The sequence below is a fragment of the Marmota monax genome, unplaced genomic scaffold (assembly GCF_021218885.2).
Source record: "Marmota monax isolate L192 unplaced genomic scaffold, Marmota_monax_Labrador192_F-V1.1 WCK01_AAM20220418_F8-fsc00014, whole genome shotgun sequence".
In the NCBI taxonomy this organism is placed as follows: Eukaryota; Metazoa; Chordata; class Mammalia; order Rodentia; family Sciuridae; genus Marmota; species Marmota monax.
The window spans coordinates 12,395,556-12,422,143 of record NW_026695222.1 but is presented as its reverse complement, the minus strand read 5'-3'; the positions used below and the strand labels follow the sequence as shown (position 1 = coordinate 12,422,143).

The 26,588-nt window shown below is 41.0% G+C and overlaps 1 protein-coding gene across 2 annotated transcripts in view; it reads right to left on the bottom strand.

Annotated features, from left to right (window-relative positions):
• Csnk2a1 (casein kinase 2 alpha 1) overlaps positions 1 to 24,656 on the bottom strand; it is a 60,474-nt gene extending 35,818 nt beyond the window's left edge. For both annotated transcript variants that reach the window (XM_046433117.2, XM_058575669.1), the window contains exon 1: positions 24,517 to 24,656. The gene's annotated coding sequence lies outside the window, so the exon portion shown is untranslated. The remainder of the gene's footprint in view (positions 1 to 24,516) is intronic.
• Positions 24,657 to 26,588: the final 1,932 nt, after the last annotated feature.

Here is a 26,588-nt window from a genome sequence, read left to right as displayed (position 1 = left end):
CACAGACAGACACTTCACAAAAAGATATATGTACTGGGTATTGAACCCAGAGGCACTTAACTACTGAGCCACATCCCCAGCCCACCCCGCTTTTTTAATTCTGAGACTGGATATAGCTAAGCTGCTTAGGGCCTCACTAAATTGGTGAGGCTGGCCTCAAACTTGTGATCTTCCTGCCTCAGCCTCCTGAGCTGCTGGGATTATAGGCGTGTGCCACTGCCAGGCAATGTGGATAAATTTTACATGTATTTTGTTTTTACATATTGTATACTTTCATTTATGAGTCCAGAAAAAACAAAAACAAAAACAGAGATAGAAAACAATGAGTGTTTAATCATGGCAAGTTCTATTTAGTACTATACTCTAGAGGTGATTTTGTAAAAATTCATAGTATTGCACGCCACAAAATGGACATTACTGGACCCAAATTCCTAGCCCTGTCTGCTGGGAGGACATAAAAGTAGTGACACTGAGTAGCAAAAAGAATACTTGTGCCCAGAGTTCGGCTTATAAATATAATACTCCAATAAAAGGGAAAAGGACTCTTTGAAGAAATGGCTGATTCTAAGATCGAGGCAGGAAAAATACAAGATAGCCTGGCAAATCTTGTTGTCAAAGGATACGAGAGTCAATCTGAAAGCATGCCAACGTCCAAGGAGGGAACAACGTGAACAAAAACAAATGACAGTAATGGATTGTAACCCCAAACAACAAAGCAAATATCCATACTATATAAATGACTAAATTTTTAAAAACCTTCCTTTTGTAAGAATTCCAAATAACATGTAGAAACAAAGAAATATGAGATCAGTAATTGCTGTAGGTAAGATCCACTGACAGATACAAAATTAGTGAGTAAAGCTTTTTCGAAAAACAGGATTATATGCAGATACTCAAAGCATATTCTCCAGGATAGTTATTAATTACTATGATGGTCTTAATGTATGCCCACAAATTATTTGATATGCCTCCCTTGAGGAGATGGAGTTTAATTTTCCTCCCTTTCAAAGGTGGGCTGAACTTAGTAACCACCTTCTAATGAGTAAGTGTGAAAAGGAAGAAATAACTCATGGTGGAGACATTACTGAAATACCAAAAGTCACACTAACATAATATACCTGATATGTGATGAGAAGGGCATTTCACCTCTGTTGTAGTATTCTCAAAAATTCATAAATACAATCTGTTTGAGAAGGCACCAGTCAAACGTAAATTAAAGGATAGTCACAAAATCTTACCAATTGTCTTCAAAAGTTTAAAAGTCATAAAAATCACAGAATGGACGATATGACATTTTTAGAGACATGACAACTTATTGCAATGTGGTATACTGAATGAAACACTTAAACAGAAAAATGACATAACTGGTTAAAACCCAATTAAATTCTACAATTTAGTCATTAGCATTGCACCAATGTTAATTTCTTAGTTTTAACCACGTACCATGACTATGTAAGAAGTTAACAATAGGGAAATTAGACAAAGGGTATATAAAAATTTTATCTCTGCAACTATTCTTAAATCTAAAATTATTTCAACAGTACAAGTTAAATACTGATAATATGAGGTGCTAGAAAAGATTAGAGCAACTGAAACTCATACATTGCTGGTAGGAATACAAAATAGTATAGCTATTTGTGATAGTTAAATCTGGCCTATCAATTTGATAGGACTGAGACACCCCTAGGGTTGAGAGACTTCTGGGTGTCTATGAAGACGTTTCCAGAGGGGCATGTGGGACAGTAAATGAAGGGGGCAGACCCACCCTAAATGTGGGTGGCATTGTCCAGTAGGCTGGGGGCCAGATGGAACAAAAAGCAGGTGAAAGCTGGATTCTTCTTGAGCAGGTACATCTAGTGCTTCTGCCAATGCCCATGGACAGCAGACTGCAGCTTCTTCACTAGTCCCACGAACATTCACCAGCTATTCTCCAAAGAATTTTCAGGCCTCCAGTCTCAGACTGGGGCTATGTCATTGGTGCCTCTTTTTCTGAGGCTCCAATTTCTTGGGCTGAGCAAAGTTGGTCCTCCGGCTCTCCACATGCAGACAGTCATTATGGAACTATCCAGCATCTGTCTCATCATTTAAGCCGCTCTAAGAAAGGCCCTTTTATCATACATACATATGTATACATTTCCTATTGGTTTTGTGTCTCTAGATAACTCTATTACACCATTCTAGAAAACAGTTTGGCAGTTTCTTAAAAAGTTAAACTCATACTTTTCACATGACCCAGCAATCCCACCCATAATTAATTTTACCACAAAGAAATAAAAATTTATATTTACAAAAGCCCATATACATGTTTATAGCAATTCTATACATCATCAACAAAGAGTGAAAACCAAAATATACTTCCAAGATATGGATGGCTAGGGCTGGGGTTGTGGCTCAGAGGTAGAGCGCTTACCTCGTACTGGGTTCAATCCTCAGCACCACATAAGAATAAGCAAACAAAATAAAGGTATTGTGTCCATCTATTACTTAAAAAAAAAATTAAAAAGAAAAGATGGATGGCTAAACTGATCCATCCATATAATGGAATAATACTCGGCAAAAAAAGGGGGGGGGGAACCAACCACTGACAGAAACGTTAATATAATGAATCTCAAAGGCAAGATACTGAACCAAGGAATACCACTGTGTGACATTCTTGAGAAGATAAAACCATAACAGAAAACTAGTTACCAGAGATTACTAGTGGTGAAAGAATAGGTGTGACTGACTACCAAAGTTAACATGCAGAAGGTGATAAGACATAATTGTTCTGTGTCCTGGTTGTGAAGGCAGTTATCTAAATCTATGTGTGTTAAAATTCATAATGATACACACAAGGAGTATATTTTACTGTACATTAATATGAAAAACAAATTTTCAAAAAGAAAAAAATTCAACCATAAGCTTTCTAAAAGACTCATGTCAAAGCAGGAACCGTGGTACATGCCTCATGAGTCTGTGAGGTGGGAGGATCATTTGAGCTCACTGAGTTTGAAATTAACCTGGGCAATATGGTGAGAACCCATCTCAAAACAAACAAGAAAAATACATTGAAAAAAATAACATACTAGAAATTAAGAAGTTAACACATCTCAAACTTAAAAACAAATAAAATAAACCCAAAGAAACTTGGAAGAAAAACTAAAAGCAGAAATAAGAAAACAAAGAGGATCAACAAAGATAAATATTTTTTTGAAAAGACACAAAAAACTTGATTTTAAAAACTGCTAGTGTGGAGGAGGGAAGATGGCGGCGAGGGGAGTGCATTACCCCCGTGTGCTGCTTCACTGTGTGGGAGTGTGACAAGTCAGGACGGCTGAAGGATATCTTGTTGGGAATTTCCAGCAATAGTGGGGTGCGCCGGAACCTGGAGGAAGGATTTCCATCGCATGAGGATCGGCTACGGGGACTCAAACGCGAGAGGTTTGTCGCACGGAGGGTAAAACTGCTTATTCAGCGAATCGCCCCGTGGCTGGAGTCTGCAAGGCGCGCTGGGATAGAGACGCAGGGTTACAGCGCTGCAGTTTCTGCCAGACGCGCAAGCACCGCACTCAGGGCTGAATTCTGGGTTCGAGACGGGGAAGGAAGCGGTCCATCTCGGTTCTCCACACCGGTCAGACCACAGAGGAGGCCAGCAGCCACCATGTTGGTAAACTGACGTCACCACACCTGTTTTTGACTGACCGCAGCTCATTCAGCCATAGAACAGGTAATTTCAGGCTGCAATTCGCCTGCGGCTTGCAGACAGATTGCTAGGGTTCAGCGCCTGGGGGCTTCTTAAAATCTGATCTTATCGGAGTGAACACGGAGCGCGGGGCGGCCGAGTCCCGGCTCCCGGAGCCGTCCCGGAACCGCCCTGGCTCCGGGCTGCGGAGCCTGCGGAGGCTGCTTCTTGGACCCTGCTACTATCAGAGCATACACCAAACACTAGGCGGCCGAATTCCGGCTCCCGGAACTGAGCCCGCGGGGGCTGCTTCTTGGAGCCTACACTTATAGGAGCTTACACCGAGCACGGAGCGGCCGAGTTCCGGCTCCCGGAACTTCCCTGGACCGGGGCTGGGAGCCCGCGGAAACTGTGTCTCGGTCCGGGTCCTGCTGAGGGCAGGTCAGGACTCACCCATTGCTTGGGTTGCCTGGCAAGGGGAACGAAATGCTGCCATTCGCATAGGATACCAACATGGCAGAGATCTGATGTCAGCAGAAAGCGGTGGAGGAGAGATCTTCATCAATACCAGCGGTGACATAAGCAGTTGGTCTCCTGGTAAGGGGGGTGAGGCTCAGTCACCCGAGTCTCCTCAATTTGTCCTCGAGCCGGAGGGAAGGAGCCGGGCCGCCGCCAGCCCCCGGAGCAGGCCCAGCGGCTCGCCAGCGTGGTGACCGCGTGACCCCAATTGGAGAGGGGGCGGAGCGGAGCCGCCACCCAAACCCGCCAGGTGGGCAGACCCACGACCCAGTAGTACATGGGCGTGGTAGGAGGGGCAGGGCAGAGCCGCCCTTCGCGCTTGCAAGGTAAACAGACCTGTGACAGCCTGGCGGGTCAGGCCCAGTGGCCTGCCAGTGTGGTACACACGTCACCCCAACTCGAGTAGGGGCAGAGCAGATCCTTATCCCACGCCCGGATCAGGCCCTGCCAGTGTGGTGGTCACGTGACCCCAATTGGAGTGGGGGTGGAGCGGAACCGCCACCCGTGCCCGCAGGGTGAGCAGACCAGTGATCAACCTGCAGATCAGGCCCAGGGGTCCGCAGGCGTGGTAGGAGGGGCAGGGCAGATCCGCCGCCCGCGCCTTCAAGGTAGGCAGACCTACAACAGACCTGCGGATCAGGCCCAGGAGCCTGCCGGCGGGGTACAAATACCACCCTAATTGGAGTAGTGACAGAGCAGAGTCGCCTCCCTTGCCAGGAACAGACCCAGCATCCTGCAGGTGGGGTAGTCACGACACCCCAATTGGAGTAGGGGCAAAGCAGAGCCTCCACTCGTGCCCGAAAGGTGGGCAGATCTGCGACCGACCAGCAGGACAGGCCCAGTGGCCTGCTGGTACGACAGACACGTCACCCCAATTGGAGTAGGGGCAGAACAGAGCCGCCACCAGCTCCCAGAACAGGCCCAGTGACCTGCCGGCGTGGTAGCCACGACACCCCAATTGGAATAAGGAGAGAGCAGAGCCGCCGCCCGCACCTGCAGGAAAGATACGCAAGCAGTATGAAAAGACAAGGAAAGAAAGGACCACAAGCAATGCAGGTCAACGCAACTTTAGAAGAGGTAACAGCTGCAGCAGATGGAATGTCAGATAAAGAATTCAGGATATACATGCTTCAGATGATCTGGAGTATCAAGGAAGACATTAAACAGCAAAATCAGACAATGAAAGATCACTTCGACAACGAATTACGCAAACAAATCCAGGAAGCAAAGGATCAACTATACAGGGAGATAGAGGTTATAAAAAACAAGCAATCAGAAATCCTAGAAATGCAGGAAGCAATAAACCAACTTAAAAACTCAATGGAGAATACTACCAACAGAGTAGAACACTTAGAAGATAGAACATCAGACAATGAAGACAAAGTATTTCAACTGGAAAAGAACATAGACAGCTCAGCAAGACTGTTAAGAAACCATGAGCAGAACATCCAAGAAATATGGGATAACATTAAGAGACCAAACTTAAGAGTCATTGGGATACAGGAAGGTACAGAGCTCCAAACCAAAGGAATGAGCAGTCTATTCCATGAAATAATACAAGAAAACTTCCCAGACTTGAAGAATGAGACAGAATCCCAAATCCTAGAAGCCTACAGGACGCCGAATGTGCAAAATCATAAGAGATCCACACCTAGACACATTATAATGAAGATGCCCAACATACAGAATAAGGAGAGAATTTTAAAAGCTACAAGAGAAAGGAAGCAGATTACATTTAGGGGCAAGCCAATCAGGATAACAGCTGATCTTTCAACACAGACTCTGAAAGCTAGAAGATCCTGGAATAACATATTTCAAACACTGAAAGATAATGGGTTCCAACCAAGAATTGTGTATCCAGCGAAATTAAGCTTCAGGATGGAGAATGAAATTAAAACCTTCCACGATAAACAAAAGTTTAAAGAATTCGCAGCTAGAAAACCATCTCTTCAAAACATCCTAGCCAAAGTATTACAGGAAGAGGAAATGGAAAATAACAATGAAAACCAACAGTGGGAGGTAGGACAGTAAAGGGGGGGGGGAAACAATCAAAGAGGAAAACAAACAATGTTTAGTAACAGAAATAAACAAATATGGCTGGAAGAACAACCCATATCTCAATAATAACCCTAAATGTTAATGGCTTAAACTCACCAATTAAGAGACACAGGCTAGTAGAATGGATCACAAAACAAGACCCAACAATATGCTGCCTACAGGAGACGCATTTGATAGGAAAAGACATACATAGGCTGAAGGTGAAAGGTTGGGAAAAATCATATCACTCATATGGACTTCGGAAACAAGCAGGCGTGTCCATACTCATATCAAATAAAATAGATTTCAAGCCAAAGTTAATCAAAAGAGATAAAGAGGGACACTACATACTGCTTAAGGGAACCATACACCAACAAGACATAACAATCATAAATATTTATGCCCCAAACAATGGTGCAGCTATGTTCGTCAAACAAACTCTTCTCAAGTTCAAGAGTCTAATAGACCACCACACCATAATCATGGGAGACTTCAACACACCTCTCTCGCCACTGGACAGATCTTCCAAACAAAAGTTGAATAAGGAAACTATAGAACTCAATAACACTATTAATAACCTAGACCTAATTGACATATATAGAGTATACCACCCAACATCAAGCAGTTACACTTTTTTCTCAGCAGCACATGGATCCTTCTCAAAAATAGATCATATATTATGTCACAGGGCAACTCTTAGACAATATAAAGGAGTAGAGATATTACCATGCATCTTATCTGATCATAATGGAATGAAACTGAAAATCAACGATAAAAGAAGGAAGGAAAAAGCATACATCAATTGGAGAATGAACAATAGGTTACTGAATGATCAATGGGTTATAGAAGACATCAAGGAGGAAATTAAAAAATTCTTAGAGATAAATGAAAACACAGACACAACATATCGGAATCTATGGGACACATTAAAAGCAGTTCTAAGAGGAAAATTCATTGCTTGGAGTTCATTCCTTAAAAAAAGAAAAAACCAACAAATAAATGATCTCATACTTCATCTCAAAATCCTTGAAAAAGAAGAGCAAAACAACAGCAAAAGAAGTAGAAGGCAAGAAATAATTAAAATCAGAGCTGAAATTAATGAAATCGAAACAAAAGAAACAATTGAAAAAATTGACAAAACTAAAAGTTGGTTCTTTGAAAAAATAAACAAAATCGACAGACCCTTAGCGATGCTAGTGAAGAGAAGAAGAGAGAGAACTCAAATTACTAGCATACGGGATGAAAAAGGCAATATCACAACAGACACTTCAGAAATACAGAAGATAATCAAAAACTATTTTGAATCCTTATACTCCAATAAATTAGAAGATAGTGAAGGCATAGATAAATTTCTTAAGTCATATGATCTGCCCAGATTGAGTCAGGAGGATATAGACAACCTAAACAGACCAATATCAATTGAGGAGATAGAAGAAACCATCAAAAGACTACCAACTAAGAAAAGCCCAGGTCCCGATGGGTATACAGCAGAATTTTACAAAACCTTTAAAGAAGAACTAATACCAATACTTTTCAAGCTACTTCAGGAAATAGAAAAGGAGGGAGAACTTCCAAATTCATTCTATGAGGCCAACATCACCCTGATACCTAAACCAGACAAAGACACTTCAAAGAAAGAAAACTACAGACCAATATCTCTAATGAACCTAGATGCAAAAATCCTCAATAAAATTCTGGCGAATCGGATACAAAAACATATAAAAAAAATTGTACACCATGATCAAGTAGGATTCATCCCTGGGATGCAAGGCTGGTTCAATATACGGAAATCAATAAATGTTATTCACCACATCAATAGACTTAAAAATAAGAACCATATGATCATCTCGATAGATGCGGAAAAAGCATTTGACAAAGTACAGCATCCCTTTATGTTCAAAACTCTAGAAAAACTAGGGATAACAGGAACATACCTCAATATTGTAAAAGCAATCTATGCTAAGCCTCAGGCTAGCATTATTCTGAATGGAGAAAAACTGAAGGCATTCCCTCTAAAATCTGGAACAAGACAGGGATGCCCTCTCTCTCCACTTCTCTTCAACATAGTTCTCGAAACACTGGCCAGAGCAATTAGACAGACGAAAGAAATTAAAGGCAGAAAAATAGGAAAAGAAGAAATTAAATTATCACTATTTGCAGATGATATGATTCTATATCTAGCAGACCCAAAAGGCTCTACAAAGAAACTATTAGAGCTAATAAATGAATTCAGCAAAGTGGCAGGATTTAAAATCAACACGCATAAATCAAAGGCATTCCTGTATATCAGCGACAAATCCTCTGAAATGGAAATGAGGACAACCACTCCATTCAAAATATCTTCAAAAAAAATAAAATACTTGGGAATCAACCTAACAAAAGAGGTGAAAGACTTATACAATGAAAACTACAGAACCCTAAAGAGAGAAATAGAAGAAGATCTTAGAAGATGGAAAAATATACCCTGTTCATGGATAGGCAGAACTAACATCATCAAAATGGCGATATTACCAAAAGTTCTCTATAGGTTTAATGCAATGCCAATCAAAATCCCAATGGCATTTCTTGTAGAAATAGAGAAAGCAATCATGAAATTCATATGGAAAAATAAAAGACCCAGAATAGCAAAAACAATGCTAAGCAAGAAGTGTGAATCAGGCGGTATAGCGATACCAGACTTCAAACTATACTACAGAGCAATAGTAACAAAAACAGCATGGTACTGGTACCAAAACAGGCGTGGGGACCAATGGTACAGAATAGAGGACACAGAAACCAATACACAAAACTACAACTATCTTATATTTGATAAAGGGGCTAAAAGCATGCAATGGAGGAAGGATAGCATCTTCAACAAATGGTGCTGGGAAAACTGGAAATCCATATGCAACAAAATGAAACTGAATCCCTTTCTCTCGCCATGCACAAAAGTGAATTCAAAATGGATCAAGGAACTTGATATCAAATCAGAGACGCGCCGTCTGATAGAAGAAAAAGTTGGCTACGATCTACAGTCAGTGGGGTCGGGCTCCAAATTCCTCAATAGGACACCCATAGCACAAAAGTTAATAACTAGAATCAACAAATGGGACTTACTCAAACTAAGAAGTTTTTTCTCAGCAAAAGAAACAATAAGAGAGGTAAATAGGGAGCCTACATCCTGGGAACAAATCTTTACTCCTCACACTTCAGATAGAGCCCTAATATCCAGAGTATACAAAGAACTCAAAAAATTAGACAATAAGAGAACAAACAACCCAATCAACAAATGGGCCAAGGACCTGAACAGACACTTCACAGAGGAGGACATACAGTCAATCAACAAGTACATGAAAAAATGCTCAACATCTCTAGCTGTCAGAGAAATGCAAATCAAAACCACCCTAAGATACCATCTCACTCCAGTAAGATTGGCAGCCATTAGGAAGTCAAACAACAACAAGTGCTGGCGAGGATGTGGGGAAAAGGGTACACTTGTACATTGCTGGTGGGACTGCAGATTGGTGCAGCCAATTTGGAAAGCAGTATGGAGATTTCTTGGAAAGCTGGGAATGGAGCCACCATTTGACCCAGCTATTCCCCTTCTTGGTCTATTCCCTAAAGACCTAAAAAGAGCATGCTACAGGGACACTGCTACATCGATGTTCATAGCAGCACAGTTCACAATAGCAAGACTGTGGAACCAACCTAGATGCCCTTCAATAGACGAATGGATAAAAAAAATGTGGCATTTATACACAATGGAGTATTACTCTGCATTAAAAAATGACAAAATCATAGAATTTACAGGGAAATGGATGGCATTAGAGCAGATTATGCTAAGTGAAGCTAGCCAATCCCTAAAAAACAAATGCCAAATGTCTTCTTTGATATAAGGAAAGTAACTAAGAACAGAGTAGGGACGAAGAACAGGAGAAGAAGATTAACATTTAACAGGGATGAGAGGTGGGAGGGAAAGGGAGAGAGAAGGTAAATTGCACGGTAATGGAAGGGGACCCTCAGGGTTATACAGTGGAGGGGGTAGAGAGAGAGGAGGGGAGGGGAGGGGAGAGGTGGGGAGGGGGGAGGGTGGATGATGGGAAAGGCAGCGGAGCACAACAGACACTAGTATGGCAATCTGTAAATCAATGGATGTGTAACTGATGTGAATCTGCAATCTATGTATGGGGTGAAGGTGGGAGTTCATAACCCACTAGAATCAAAGTGTGGAATATGATATGTCAAGAAATTTGTAATGTTTTGAACAACCCACAATAAAAAATTAAAAAAAAAAAAAAAAAAAAAAACTGCTAGTGTGACTGACAACAAATTAGCAAAAACATTCAATATCAAGAAGGAAAAGAATAAAAAATAAAAATAAAAAATTTTTAAAGAGAACAGTAAAGGATACATCACTGTAGGTCTGGTAGCTAGTGAAAGGATATTATGAACAACTCTCTGACACTCAATGGGACACAGAAGAAAAAACTGACAAGCAAATGAAAAGCTTGAATTGTCCCTGGATATTACCTTAAGTATGTCATTTAACCTATATAATTAGTGAGAAAACTGGGAACAAAGGAATTTGCTGAGAGCCACAGCCCAGCTAGAATGTCGCATGGCATTTTTGCTAGAGTGGTTGAGAGGTGACCCCAGCAAGCCATTGAGATGATGATGGTTATGTTAAGCTGTGTATTCAATTGTATATTAGACCCCTGCTGTCCGCCTCCACCTGCTACTTTGGAGTTCTTGAGGGGATTCCCATTGGTTGGGGAAGTGCGGGAGGAAGGATTTCCGGTTGGAGTGTGGAGTTCCTGTTTTGAACCTACAAGGCTGTGTGGCAGCTCGGTTATTTTGTGCCCAGCCAGACTGCGGCAGAATTAACACCATCTCATTCCTTTACTGTCCAGGAGGTAGGTTACACAGAAGACAGCCATTCTCCCTGCAGGTGATCAATACGTGGGCTAACAGAGTGGGTTGTATTAACTTGCCAAAGATAGAAAATAGGGTGGTACTGGGGCAGCAAACAGTGAGCTAGCTTTTAAAGCTAAATATACCATATGAATCCCTATGTCAGTCCCTCTTTAGACTTACCACCTTTAAACCAGCAAGCCCCAAATCTATGCGTCTGACCTCTTTCATTTTATCAGTGGTCCATTCCTTTTTATGGCTGAATCCTATATGGGTAAATCACATTTTGCTTATGAATAATGTTTATATTAACTATGTTTGTTTATAATAACTATGAATAATATTGCTATTAAATATTTGTGTAAGAGTTTTTCATGTTTTTTAAAAATGAATAACCTGTTCAGTTGAATTATATATTATTTTTTTTTCATAAGTATTAAAAAAGTAACAGTTTAGTTTATTTTTTAGTTTGTCAAAAGAAGGAAAGAAGGTGAAAGGTGGGGAGGTCTACCTGTCTAGCAATAATGAATTCTTCCCTCCTGCACTGACAAAAATCATATCTGCTGAGATTTGCCTATTCAACAATAGGCATTTTTTTAAAAAACATATTTTTTTTTAAAGAGAGAGTGAGAGACAGAGAGAGAGAATTTTTTTTTTAATATTTATTTTTTTAGTTTTCAGCGGACACAACATCTTTTGTTTGTATGTGGTGCTGAGGATCGAACCCGGGCCGCACGCATGCCAGGCGAGCGCGTTACCGCTTGAGCCACATCCCCAACCAAAAAAACATATTTTGAAGACTAAACCTAGTGCCTCACACGTGCTAGCAAGCGCTCTATCATACAGCCACAACTCCAGCCCCTAACAACAGGCTCTTTTAAAACCCACCCACTGGAGATGCTGTTAGTAAACCTGGACAACTCTATTCATTTATCTTACTGGACTGATTCTTGAAGACACTTGAGCTTCAATCTTTGCTCTATACTATATATATATAAATTTATAAATAAATTTAAAAAGTAATGAAAAGGTGAAATAATTGTCTGGACTACAAGATATGGCACTGAAAATGAAGTTCATCAATAAGATCAGAGGCCATAAACTCCCTGAAAATGTATACAAAGTGCATGTGCACGTATATTTTGAGGAAAAATTTATTACAGGCTTAGAGGAATCTGTAAACCATTAAAAAAAGAAAAAGAATTACCCACTTAGACAAACAGGAAATGCACATTTTAATCAGCTTTTGTGTGTGTGTGTGTTGCTAGGAATTAAACCCAGGGCCTTGCACATGCTAATCATGTGCTAAGCTACACCCCCAGGCAGGAAATGCACATTTTTAACATTGTAAAAGATCCATTTTAAAAGGTTAACTTGATGATATACATAAAATATTTTTTAAAATTAAGTCGCTCAAAGTAAGTACATCTCATCCTTTCCCAAGGGAAGAAAAGACAAAGTAGCGTAGGCTTCAAGTTATATTCCAGTGCCAGACCCAAGCTTGATGAATGATTAACAAAATGTCAGCTTCAGGAAAGATACAGTGGCATTTAGAGTCAGGTGAGGACAAGTTTTACAGAAGCTAACTTTATTTTGCCTCACAGTACTGCTTAAGAAAATACGAACTTGAGCTGGCCATAGTGATACACGCCTTTACAGGGATCTGGAGTGCTGAGGCAGAAGGATCACAGGTTTTTTCTCTTTTTTTTTTTTTCTTGGTGGTGCTGGGGATTGAATCCAGGGCCTTGTGCATGTAAGGCAAGCACTCTACCAACTGAGCTATATCCCCAGACCGGATCACAAGTTTTGAGGCCAGCATGGCCAATTTAGTGAGATCCTGTCTCAAAATTAAACAATAAAAAGGAGTGGGGCGCAACTCAGTCGTAGAGCACCCCTGGGTTCAATCCCTCATACAACAAAACAACAACAAACACTTGAATTTCTTCACAAGTGACCAACATTAAATCATTTAATCTTAAAAAAAAAAAATTCCTTGAATCATTTGTGAAAAAAAGAATTATTTCAGAGTTAGAGAGATACCTGAAAATGGTCTTTTCTAAACCTGAAGCCAAGATTCAGATTAGTGATCCCTTGAATCTTAAAAACTGTTAAGACACCCAATTACTGAACCTTCTAAATCAGTGCTTTCAGCCTTTTAAAAAGGTCATGATATAGAGAAAAAAAAATTACTGTTTGTATGGACACTGGAGTAAATGATCAAGAATATTCTGGATCTAGATCATGTGGCTACACTGTACCTCACACAAATGACCAGGTCTTAAAGGACCAGCATCTCATTTCATTTCAAACTCATTTAAAGTATACTGGTTAAGAAATTCTGATTTATATAACTTGTGGAGATCCTAACCTGAATAGTCAAAACCCATGCAGAAGAGGTTAAGAACACTATTTCATAATCACCTTTATTTCAACACACATGCAATCACCTTCTACACTTCCAAGTATAGTCCAGAAGGTCTGGAAGGTCACCAGCACAAAAACAAAACATCAATCACAAAGTAGACCTCCAAACCATAGCTTGTAAGTAAAAAGTAAATAAGATAATGTAAATAGGATAAAAGTAAATAGGATAAAACGTGGGGCTGGGGATATAGCTCAGTTGGTAGAGTGCTTGCCTTGCATGCACAAAGCCCTGGGTTCAAACCCCAGCACTACAAAATAAATAAACAAACAAACCTTACAATTAAAAATATACATGAGTAAATGAAGTTTTCCCCCTCCCACTTAATTTTTTTTTATGGTACCGTGCATCAAACCCAGTGCCTCATGCACACCAGCCAAGCACTCTTATCATTGAGCTGCATCCCCAACCCTTACTTTATTTTATTGGCGGGTACAGGGGATTTAGTCCAAAGGTGCCTTACCACTGAGCCACATCCCTAGCCCTTTTTATTTTTTGAGACAGGGTCTCCCTACATTGCTTAAGACCTCACTAAATTGCTGCGGCTGGTCTCAAACTTGTGATCCTGCTGTCTCAGCCTCCCAAATTGCTGGAATTACAAGGTGTGTGCCACGGCACCTGGCCACGATCCTTATTTTCAAATTCTATTTCAAGATAGGGTTCCACTAAGTTGCCCAGGCTGGCTTGAATTTGCAATCTTCCTGACCCAGACTCCAGAGTTGCAGGCCACCTTGCCAGATATGCTCCTCCAATTAATACTGATTCTCTTTTCCTGTCTTAATTTAAGCTGAGATGTTTAATGCTATTGGTAATCATGGCCAATAGCATTTTCCCTCACATATCAAACTAATGCCATGTAAAGAGAAAAGTTTTGCTTTGATTTATAAATTGAGAATAAAAATATATCTCCAGAGGTTAATAACTAGCTCCCTGACAATTTCCTGACTCTTTTAGCCTTCAAATTCCAAGACTACAGGCGCACACTGAATTAAGAAAACAACCTGTTCAAAGTCAAGATAATAAGGTTTTTTTCCCCCATGGTTCTATTAAGCTCTTTGAAATTTGGAATATAAATATCCATAATAAATCCTGAATTTATGACATTTCTGCTTATGTGAACCTGCAGGATACTTAACTTTTAAGACATTATGATCCTTCATATCACTGGGGCTTCTATTTTTATTCCTACCTATGAAGTATACAAAAGTCTTATTTTAAAAGCCAATACATACAATATTTCTAATATAAACCAAGAGGTAAGGCAAAACAAAAAACGTTAAGTGTCTGGGCTCTCTGTGTGAAAATTTCATTTCTCTACTTTTAAGTCAGAAGGATCAAAGGATCAAAGTATCGATGTTACATAGATGACACAGCAACAATGGAAGGTTTTCCAATGAAGTGAGGCATTACCAAGCAGTTTGATTTGGTTAACACAGTTCTATCCTAAAATTTGAAGTTAGCGTTGTCTTCTATAATACAAAATATAATAAATGACAGAAATCATCATCTGCATACTGTACCTTTTGATCAGGCAACACAAGCAAAAAAAGTCATAATGTGAAACTATTCCAATGGCCCAAACCAATGGAACCAAAAGAACTTTCAGACCTAGAGTAATCAAAAGCGTAATCCAGGATTTATCTTTAATAATCACTGCTACCATATGAATGACTCTTACAACCAGATGAGAGGCATACTTCCATTCTATTTTTTATTTTTTGGAGATACCGGGGATTCAACTTAGGGACACTCGACCACTGAGGCACATCCCTAGTCTTATTTGGTACTTTATATAGACAGGGTCTCACTGAGTTGTTTAGCTCCTCACTTTTGCTTTGTACTTGAGATCCTCCTCCTCAGCCTCTTGATGTGCTGGGATTACAGATGAGTGCCACTGCACACAGCACATACTTACATTTTAGAAGTCAACAAGTTCAAAGGCTGAAAAACCTGCCCCAAACCACAGGATCACTAACCGATGATGTGAGATTTGAACCTAGGTCGATTCTGAACTCAAGACCCAAACAGGTTCTTTCTACTAAATCCAACACTATAAGCTGGTCACCAGGCCACAGTTGTATAAAATAAAAGATAGAAAAGCTTTTCTGTGAGACTGCCAAGGGGAACAGGGAAAGAGGAAGGGGCACAAGATATGCCCTCCCCATACTAGCTAGCTGGCAGGATCTATGGGCCTTGGTGTTGACTTCTTTAAGGTGCAACAAATCCTATGAGTTTTTAAGATGTATGAAAGTCATCCTGGTAAAAGTTTCCCAAAAACTGTCAAGAGATAGGTTGTGAAAAAAAAAAAAAAAAAACACTACATGTAGCAAGAGCATATAAGTAGCTACAGGTATATGGTGAAGTCCTTAGTTGCAGTTTCTGAAAATTCTTCATGGCCTTAAGTGTGGCATGCAACATTTTGGAAGGAAAAATGAACTGGTCAGGCACAGATAAATACAAGCAAATGATGAAAGCATTTTATTTGACAATGATAATCTCACAATAAATTATATAGAAAAATGCACTTTTGAATACTTACTATTTTAAATGCCAGACAATAAAGTCTGTTTTATTTTTTTAAAAAAGGATGGGAGAACAACTCCAGTACAAATGGTCATTTATAGTTATTCAATATGATCATAAATACACACTTTATAAGTACTAATAAAGGTAAATTCCTACTCCAAGGAATTTATAACTTAAAAATACAGAGCAAGGCTAGGATTGTGGCACATGCTTAGCAGAGTCCCTGGGTTTAATCACCACTACCAACACACACACACACACACACACACACAGAAAAAAACTGACAGCAACCAGAGCAAACTAAACTAAGTGGATTATCTGAGTGAGCAGGACTTAAGAGAAGATGTTAATGCAGGAAGAAGTCCTCCTGCAAACATATTCCTATCACATGATATTCAAACAATTCCCAAATCAGACTAAAGTACTACAGAAAATAATTTCTGACCCCACATCTATAGAGCAAACCTAGAACTTAATCCTGAATTTGAGACAAAAACTTGTCTATTTAGAATCAAGAGGATCCTAGACTCATCAAATCAATATACCCTCTGGCAATATACACAGTACCTGAGTAACTAAAGCAATCTACACTGGTCTTGAATTACATACAGATCCACCCCTAATCAGCAATTAAGTACCTCACCCACCTAGCAGGCCACACCAGAAACAGGAAGTACAAGTCAAAAGTCTCATTAAAACTAAGAATGCTTGGTAGCAGAAAATGAAAATAAAGAGCAGCCTCAGCAATAAACAGTGTCTTCATTGACAGGGAAGGGAAAGAACAAATACTAATTGGGTCAGGCATTTTATAAATTATCTCCTTTAATCCTCACAGTAATCCTGAGATGATAATATTAGATGGTGCTTTTATTATTAATCTTCATTAAGAATCCTGAGGTACGAAACACTAAACCCCATTTTATAGATGAAGAAACTGAATATAAGTTACTGAGGCAGAGATGAGAAACCACGCTTGAGAGGTTGAGTGAGCTTCCCCCAACTCCCGAATCTTTCCCACTATCCCACTGCCTTCTACTACCCACTGGCCATCTCAACTAATTCCTGATCCCATTCCCATCCTCACCCCTTCATTTCTGTAGCTGTTTTAGAAAGTATAGCCAAGACAAAGTAAATAGGAGTTTTCATTGAGACAACACCTTCAAATGTCACTAGGTGGTGGCAAAATATATCTGACAAAATGTCAACTGTGAGTTTGAGGGCAGGGACAATCTGGAGATCTTTTGCACAGTACCTGCAAGAAATGCAGCAGGCATTTAGGACCTGCTGAATGAACATCTTTTGACTGGTTATAAATCCAATAGCCAACAATGGCTATTTTGTACTTTCTGACAACGACGCAATTTGTTTTAGAAAATAATTTACCCATTCATTTATAACAGGGTGGTTTTCTTAAAATTTAGAACATTAGAGAGATAGCTAAATTGAGAAATGCCCATTAGAACATTAGTCATAACTTCAGAAAAATTCCAAGTGTTCGCTATTCCAAGCAAACTAAAATGTTTAAGCTAATAAAAATCTTGTCAGAAAAACCCACAAGAGCAGAAAGTGTAAAAAGAACAGCCAATATAAAGGGCATTTAAGATGATAAACATACAAAATTATAAAGATTAACCTAAACCTGGTTATTTAAACACAAAACCCTCATTTTAGATAACATTTTCTATGCAAGACAATATTATCATCACTAATGTTAAAAAAAAAAAAAAAAGCTTTCCCATGATAGCAACTGTTGCTAAGTAGGTTTTTTTATGTCTAAGGCTGAAGATACAGAATTTGTAGGACCCAGAAAATGCCACTCCTAAGCTTTATCTTGTAATACTGTGAATTATTTTACCCTAAACTTTTAAAAGGCTCAATCCTTGATTCCCATTTAAAAAAAAAAAAAAAAAGGTATACTACATGTGACTGTGTGTATACTAAGTCTGCTGAATTCTACTCCGAAGCACACAAAAAGCACACACAAGAAAACTACCCATTGTCTTTAACCCAAGGCAAATATATCCTTTGTTACAATGACAGCAGCCACTTTTCCTTAATAATCCTAGGGGAATTTCTTCATTTGAAAAGCTGGCTGGCCTAGATTTCTATTAAAAAATAACTAAATTATATGCTACTTTTGAAATTATTCATCTTAGGAGCCCAAAGAAATTTAGATGTAAGAACACAATAATACTCCTATGAAACAAACTTGGCCCAGGTCACCCAGTAAACTGTGACAGACCAAGGATCAAATCCAGTTTCTCATTAAATCAAGTATTATAAGCATTATTTATTATTACCTGAAAATGCAAAGCCCTTACTTCATTCAATGGTAAATCACATCAGTTTCTGAACTCATACAAATTGTAATATTTATGAAAAAATTGCTGTACAGTTGTCAAAACAGCTATCATAAATGTTATACACAGTTAATATTTTGGAGACACTTATGTGTTAGGTAACATATTAAATGTGTTTATATATATATATAATCTCCATTAATCCTTACGATGACCCTATTAAGAAAAAGACAGAGAAAGTAACTAGTCTTAAGTAATGCTTCTGAAAAGTGAACCAGGCATGGTAGTGCACGCCTATAATCTCATTTCCTCCTCGCTCTAAGGTCTAGTTAGACCACATTTTATGAATTTAATTAACAGGATACTATTAAAGAACAAAAACAAAAGATTTTTCTTAAAAGAAACTCAGCCAGGCATGGTGGTATGTGCCTATAATCCCAGCAACTGAGCAGTCTATGGGAGGACAGCAAGTTCTAGGACAGCCTACGCAATTTAGCAAGACCCTCAGCAACTTAGAACCTGATTCAAAATAAAATGGCCTGGGGATGTAGCTCAGTGGTAAAGCATCCCCACATTCAATCCCCAGTGCTAAAAATTAAATAGGACAAAAAAATCTAGAAGCTCCATTATGTAGTTATGCTTCCTAAATCTGACTTTTAACCCCAAATGACAGTGATAGGGAGAAAAGGTCTTACAACATCAAGCTGGGGTAGGGTGGAAAATACAACATATAGATCAATGTATAACTGGCTATTAATTCTTAAAAACATATTACCCATTTCCATGTCCTCTAAAAATGCATCATTAGGTCATATAAACCTACTATTTAACCAAGTAACAAAATTTAAGGAAGTAATTATGCTGTTTAGACAATAAGTTTATTACAGACATGGAAAAATCACCAATTTATAAAAATCCTACCAAAATGGGCCAGAGTTCTAGAATCTATATTTACCAATCTAGTCATCTATCTCCTTCAAACTGAATCTAGTAATGGAATATTTAAACATTAAGGAAGAGGCCTTATTCAACACCATTTTTCTGTGAAGTCTTTTTTTTTTTTTTTTTTGTGGTTCTGGGGAGTGAATTCAGAGGCATTTAACCACTAAGCCACATCCCCAGTTCCCCCCCTACAATTTTTTTTTGAGACAGGGCCATGCTAAGTTGCTGAGGCTGGTGTTTAACTCGGGATACTCCTGCCTCAGCCTCATGCACTGCTGGCATTATACTCTGTGATGACTTTCAGACCAAAGTGCTCTGGATTCTAAAATTCTAAAATAAAACCCACAAAACCCTGCATTAGCTCTTTTTACCCTTTTTGGTGGTAGCAGAGACTGAACCCTAGACTGAACCCTAGGACAGTCTATCACTGAGTTACATCCCTAGATCTTTTTGAGACAGGATATTGCTAAATTGCTGAAGCTACCTTCAATTTGTTGTCTTCAGCTTTCAGAATCACTGGGATTACAGGTATGCACACCATGCCTGGCCCTGTATTAGTTTTCTATTGTTGCTGTAACTAATTACCACAAACAAAACATCGCAAACTTATTATCTCAGTTTCTAGAGCCAGAGTTAGGTGGGCTTAGGTGGGTCCTCTGTTTAGGGTTCTGAAAGCCCCCAAACCAGGGTTTTCACCAGTTACAGTCATCATTGGACACTCTGTCCTGCTCATTCAGGTTGTTGGCTGAATTTACTTCCTTGTGGTTGAAGGACTGAGGTCCCCATTTCTCTGCGGCTGTCAAATGGGACTGACCTTTGCTACTAGAGACTGCTGCATTTTGTATACTTTTCATGTAGCCCCCTCCAACAAGGGCAGGTTGAGTCTTCCTCACGCTTCAAATTTCTAACTTCTGTCTATTTCTCTGACTCCAGCTAGAAAAAGTTATCTGCTTTTAAGAGCTCACGTGATTAGACTAGACCCACTAAGAAAATCCAAGATAATCTTCCAATTTTATGATCCTTAAGCTTAAAGGTCCCGTAAAGTTCCTTCTGCTACATAACATGCTCAGATTCCAGAGATTAAAACAAAGGGATGGGAGTTGGTGTGGAGGCATAATGCCTACCACCATCTACCCTCTGACATCCAAAGATTCAAATCTCTCCCAAATGCAATACATTCATCCCATCCCAAGCTTCCCAAAGGTCTCATATCACTACAGCATCAACTCAAAGTCCCAAAATCTCATCTAAAGCTTATCAATTCAGACAGTCCCAATTCTCATCCTTTAATTCAGGTATAGGACATTCTGCATATAATAAAATTAAGCACAATACCTGGGCCATTATTTTTTTAAAGGTTATCTATTTCCAACATACTATAATGAGACAGGTATAGAATAACCTCACAGGCATTCTAGTTCAACTGAAGAAAATTTAAGGGGAAAGAGAGCCACACATTCAAAGTCATTTTCAGAGCTGGGTTGTAGCTCAATGGTGGAGCACTTGCCTTGCACATGTAAGGCACTGGGTTCAATCCTCAGCACCACATAAAAATAAATAAAAATACAGGTATTGTGTCCATCTACAATAAAGCATTTAAAAAAACTGGCAAAGTCATTTTAAAATTAATTCTATTTTATATCCTGGGAAAAATCCTCTGAGCCTTTTAGCTCCGCCCCTCTGGGCTCCTGGTTCCACCTCTGAGTCACCCTTCTTTTTTTATGAAAAAGCAGCATTCACTTGCAAGTATGTGAATAGTTTTCTCCACTTTCTTCCTGTCAGAATTTGGGAGGGGTCTACCAATCCTATTTAATTTCCATCTCTTTTGATTGAAGACAGCATTGTTTCTGCTGGCATAAAATTATCAAGAATCTAGGGGGCTTTACATGAATTTCACAAGGTTTACTCTCTTAGACATCCACAAATAAACCTGCACCTTCAATATTCTGCTTGACAATCTTCTCAGCTATATATCTGGTTTATTTCTAACAAATTATATCTTCCGTATAACCACAGGATACAATTTTACTAAGCTTATTTGCCACTCTGTAAATACAAAGGACCGCCTTTCTGCCAGTTTCCAACAACAGGTACCTCACTTCTATCTGAGCCCTCACCAGCAGTCATTAACATTCAAATTACTACCAACAGTCTGTTCTAAGTCTTTTCTACCATGATCCTCAAAATTCTTCCAGACTTCACCCACAATCAACTTCACTTTTAGGTAATAGTACCCCATTCCCAATAACAAAAATCTATACTAGTGTGCTATTATTTTTATAACAAATTATCCCAAAGGTAGTGATTTAAAATCTCACAATTTTATTAATTCACATATTTTGCAGGTTGTAAATTGGGTAGGTTTTTCTAGATCTTTTGCTTAGAGTTCTGAGGCCAAAATCAAGGTGTGTGCAAAGCTGTTCCTTGCTGGAAACTCTGGGGAAGAATACACTTCTCACTTCATTAGGTTGTTGGCCGAATTCAGTTCCCAGGGTTGTAGGACTGAGGTTTCCATTTCCTCACTGGCTGATACTAGAGGCTGCCCACATTCCTTCTTATGCTTTCCATGTGACTCTATCTAACAATAGCAAATACAGTTCCTCTCATGCTTTAAATTTCTAGATTTCCCTTATGTTTGTCTGATCCAGCTGGAGAAAGTTCTTTGAGCCTTAAAGGATTCATGTGATTAGACAGGGCCTACCCAGAAAATCCAGAATAATATCCCTATTTTAAGATTCTTATTTGTTTATTTTTGCAGTACTGGGGAGTGAACCTCTTCACACATGCCAGACAAGTGCTCTACCACTGAGTTACAATCTCAGGCCCAATCCCACTTTTTAAAAATTTTCATACAGGGCCTCACAAAGTTGCCCAGGCTGATCTTGAACTTGCAATCCACTTGACTCAGGCTGCACAGTAGTTGGTACTACAGGTGTGTGCCACCACTGTGAGGTCCTATTAAGATTCTTTAGTTACATTTTCAAAGTCCTTTCTGCCTTGTAACATAACTTATTTACAGATTCTGGGGACTAAAGTATGGACATCGTGCAGGGTGAGGGTGTCATTTCTGCCAACTATAAACCGAAACCCGATGTAAGTCTTTAAACTCACTTTCTAAAGAAAATCTCAGGGCTGGGGATATGGTTCAGTGGCAGTGCATTTGTCTAGCATGATTGAAGCCCAGGATTTGAACCCCAGCACCACAAAACAAAATACCCTTTTAAGCATATGTGATGTAAAGGTATACATTTAAAGATATTTAAATAAAAGCGAAGTCTCATCCTGGAAGAGTGTGTTTGTGTGTGTGTGTGCGTGCGTGTAAGCAACAGGAAAACTAAAAGCACCTTGTGGAAAAGAAGTTGCACCTGTTTCATCCTCGAACAACATGGCAATCCCACAATAATTCAGAAACTGACCCATGTTCCCCCTTAAATATGTACTCTGCTTTTCTTGTTCTCCATTAAAAAAATAATTAATTAATTAGGCATATGTGCTTTGTTGTTCTAGTTTTTTTTTCCAAATATTTATTTTTAGCTTTAGGTGGACACAATATCTTTATTTTATTTTTATGTGGCGCTGAGGAATGAACCCAGTGTCTCATGCATGCCAGGCGAGCGTGCTACCACTTGAGCCATATCCCCAGCCCTGTTGTTCTAGTTTTTAAAGAAAAGTTGTCATGAGGTAACTGAACTCTGTAACCAAATGATAAAACCAATCTAAATAAACATCCAATCTTCTTTCTTCAAATCACATACCCTCCTCCAATAACAAATGAAAGTCAAATATCTCTAAGTCATAGAAGGACAAACCTGCTCTGGTAAGACTTAAGCAGGTGAACTTTTCCAAAGGATATGGAAAAGAACCAGTATTGGTCCGGGAACTTCAGCCCCAAGTCTATGAAGCCAGTTAGGTCAACTGATTCACAGTAACTACAAAGATAATTTCTGAAGTCAGATTTCTGAATAAACTTTATCTAGACAGGAGACACCCCAAATATACCAGGTACGCCCTTTAATAACAGTGTCCTGTAAGAACTGTTGAGTTCTTATTGCCTTCCAGGCACTGTGGTAAGCACTTGATACAAATTATCTAATTTATTTCCTTGCCATAAATTTAAGCTAGGATGTATCATCCACATTTCACAGACAGGAAAACTGAGGCTTACAGAGGCCCTGATATTTGGAAACTAGAAGTCTAGTTCTTAAGCACTGGCCTATACTGCACTCCTTAAATGGAATGAGGCCTTCAGCTCTTGGGGGAAAAGAAAAAAAATCTTCCCTTCCTAATTTTATTTTCATTTCCTCCCCCCAAGTTCCCTTCTCATACAATTTAGCACTTAAAAGGTAATCAGGTCTTCCCAAATAACTTGTCACCTCCTTTTCAGAACCTTTTCCCTTGCCACAAAAGCAAAAGCCACAAAGCAATTCCCCTGACTCTTGACTTTGCTTCCCCAAAACAAACTACAGAAGCTCCACCCATCACCTGCCTAGCCTAGATATGGTCCAACACTGCAATAAACAAGAAACAAAATTTAAAAGTCCTACTGACTCAAAAGGTCACCAACACAGGTAACTCTTAGCCAACCCTTCGTTCTACATAACTCTCATTTCCCCCCAGGCTGGCAAGTAGCCCTTAACCCCAACTCCACCCGTTCTGCTCCACTTCACGGCTCCATCTCCCTTTCTCCCCAGGAGGCCCGCCCAGGGACCCCTCCACCTCGCACCCAGTTTGCAGGTGGGAAGCTCAGCTCCACCCAGAGGGACCCTAGGAAGGCCCTAACTCCAGCTGCCCCTCTCCCCGGAGGCTTTACGCCACCCTACCCAGCAGGCACCACTCCCTCGACACCCTCCCCCACCATCCCCCCGTGGCCCCACCCCTCAAGCTCCCTTCCCCACCCCCGCGACCCCACCTCCAAGTTGCCCCCTAGCCTCCGCCCAGTCCAGCACCCCTCTCTTGCAAAAAACTGGAGTCCGACAACGATTTCCCACCCTCACATCCGCCTCTGAGCCCAAGCCTCGCTTTCCAGCCCTGGGGGTGGCCCCGGGCCTCCCCTATAGACTGCAGGGGCCTCGGCTGGTGTGTGTGTGGAGGGGGGGCAGGGGAAGGCGACGGGGCTACTCGGGAGTCAGCTGGAAGCGTGGGAGGCGGCCGCGCCCCGCTGCCCCATCCTGGGCCCACCCCCAACCCCCAGCGACCTCGCCTGGTGGCTCCCGCGGTACCTGTGGTGGAAGCGGCAGCGGGAGCGGCCGCTCTCCCCTCTCCTCACACAGACAATATGGCGGCGGCGGAGGAGGAGACACACGGCTCGGCCGCCAGCCGCAGGGACCAGAGCGAGGCTGCAGCCTCCGCTGCCGGAAGCGGAAGCCCCCTCCTGCTGGGAGGCGGGGCGGGACCGCTTCCGACTCCGCCCTCAATGGAATCCGGCTGAGTGCGGCCATGCTGGGCTGTCCTATTGTGTTCCTGGGGGTGCCGTTCCAGACTGAGGCGCAAAATGGGATGAATTCTCGGTGTAACTCATAATAACGAGGCTTCCAATGACTAGACGCATTTTATTTCAGTATCCATACTAAATGACGAGAGAGAGGAGCACGAACTTCCCACTCCGTGTGCGATTGGTCTGTTCCCAGTGAAGATGGCGGTCCCCAGGTTTCGTGCACTTTGCCCAGCCGGCGAGTCCCACCAGCCTACGAGTCGCCCCTCCTTTCTGGAAAAGAAGCCTGCGCGATCTGCAGAGCTGGAGAACGAAGCATCCTGGGAGCTGAAGTCTCCTGCTCGGACCTCACGTCTAGGATTAGGGTTCCAGCAGAGCTTTTTTTTTCTGCTCCGACTTGGAGTTTGAAACGAAGGGCGAAAGTTGGGTGTCAGGATGGGCATGGCGCAGGAGGCCGGTAGAGTATAGTAGCCCTGTAGAGACCCAGGCTCAATTCATTCCTCCAATAGGGATCCTACCTCGAGCTGCCCATCCAGAATCCCATAGGGTGTCCTACCTTTCCATCTGCCCCCCAACCGCACCCTACCCGTATTCTCAGGCCCTGGCCACCTTTCTAAAACAGGGCACTTTCTACTATGCAAACCTGATCTTGGTCCATTGGTCAAAAATTTCTGGTGGCTCTCTCTGTACACCTACACCGAACTCTTGCTTGACATTCAAGACCCTCCACATTTGCTCAAACTCCTTTCTTTTCTCCTCTTCAGCGGCCCCCCTCTCAAATCCCTCATGCTTCCACTCACTGAAACTGCAAACAGTTCCTCGAACTTGGCTATGTTGCTTCCCACCCTTTCCACTGGCAGTTACTTCTGTTACTCTTACCTCATGGACTGGGTAATTTTTGTATGTTCATCTATTTCAGGGCGCTTTTCCTCTGGGGATCTCTCTCGTGAGCTCCCCCAAACCCAAGCACCATCACTTGGCAGCTTGAAGTTCCTACTCTGCTCCCTCCAACAGATTGTGAGCCCCCAGTGGACAGGGATGGTTCTGATGATCACCCTGTTCCCTGCAGGCCCTGTGAAAGCTGTAAGTGTTGCTGAGAGGAATTCAAGTGTTAGCCTCACCTTTGGGAGGGCAGAGGTGTGAGAGCTGGAAGGAGGGCGAAGAGGCTGGGTTATTTCTGTAAGAGCCATTATCCCCAGCTACCTCAGAATATAAAATGCCTGTTCCGGGAATGGGCCTCTCTACCCTCCCCAGCTCGCCTTTCAGATTTTCAGCTGACTGGCACCTCTGATCTCAAGGAGACAGAATGAGAATGGTGGTGGCTTACAGACCTACAGTGATGACCTCAGAGGGGTGGCCTTGACCTTTTCTGGACGTCATCCACCACTCAGGTCTGTGACATTTAATCCCAAATGTCTCAGTTTCTGTAGAAATTTGTTCTCTAGGGGCCTGAAAGCCAGCCATCCCTCTTCCCTGAGCCTCAGTTTCCCTTCCTGTGGAATGAAGACGTTATACAAGGTGATTCCACGTTTTCTGTGAAACCCTCTTCCAGGAAATGACTGCCCATCCTCTTACCTCTTGGAGTATGGCTTCCTTTTCCCCACTTTTATTCATGTTTGTTTAACTCACAGTCGTTGATTGCTTGCCAGACACTGTGCTAGGAGCTAGGTGCTAGAGATGTGGTATGAGCAAGACAGATACCAGTTCCTCACCTGCTAAAGTGAGAAATAGTGCACAGGTAAACAGATGAATCAACACAATAATTTCAGGTAGCAATAAATGCAAGGAAGGAAGAAAGTAAGTAGCTGTGAAATAGACTAAAAGCTTCAGATAGCTGTACGCAGGGTGAAGGAAACAGAG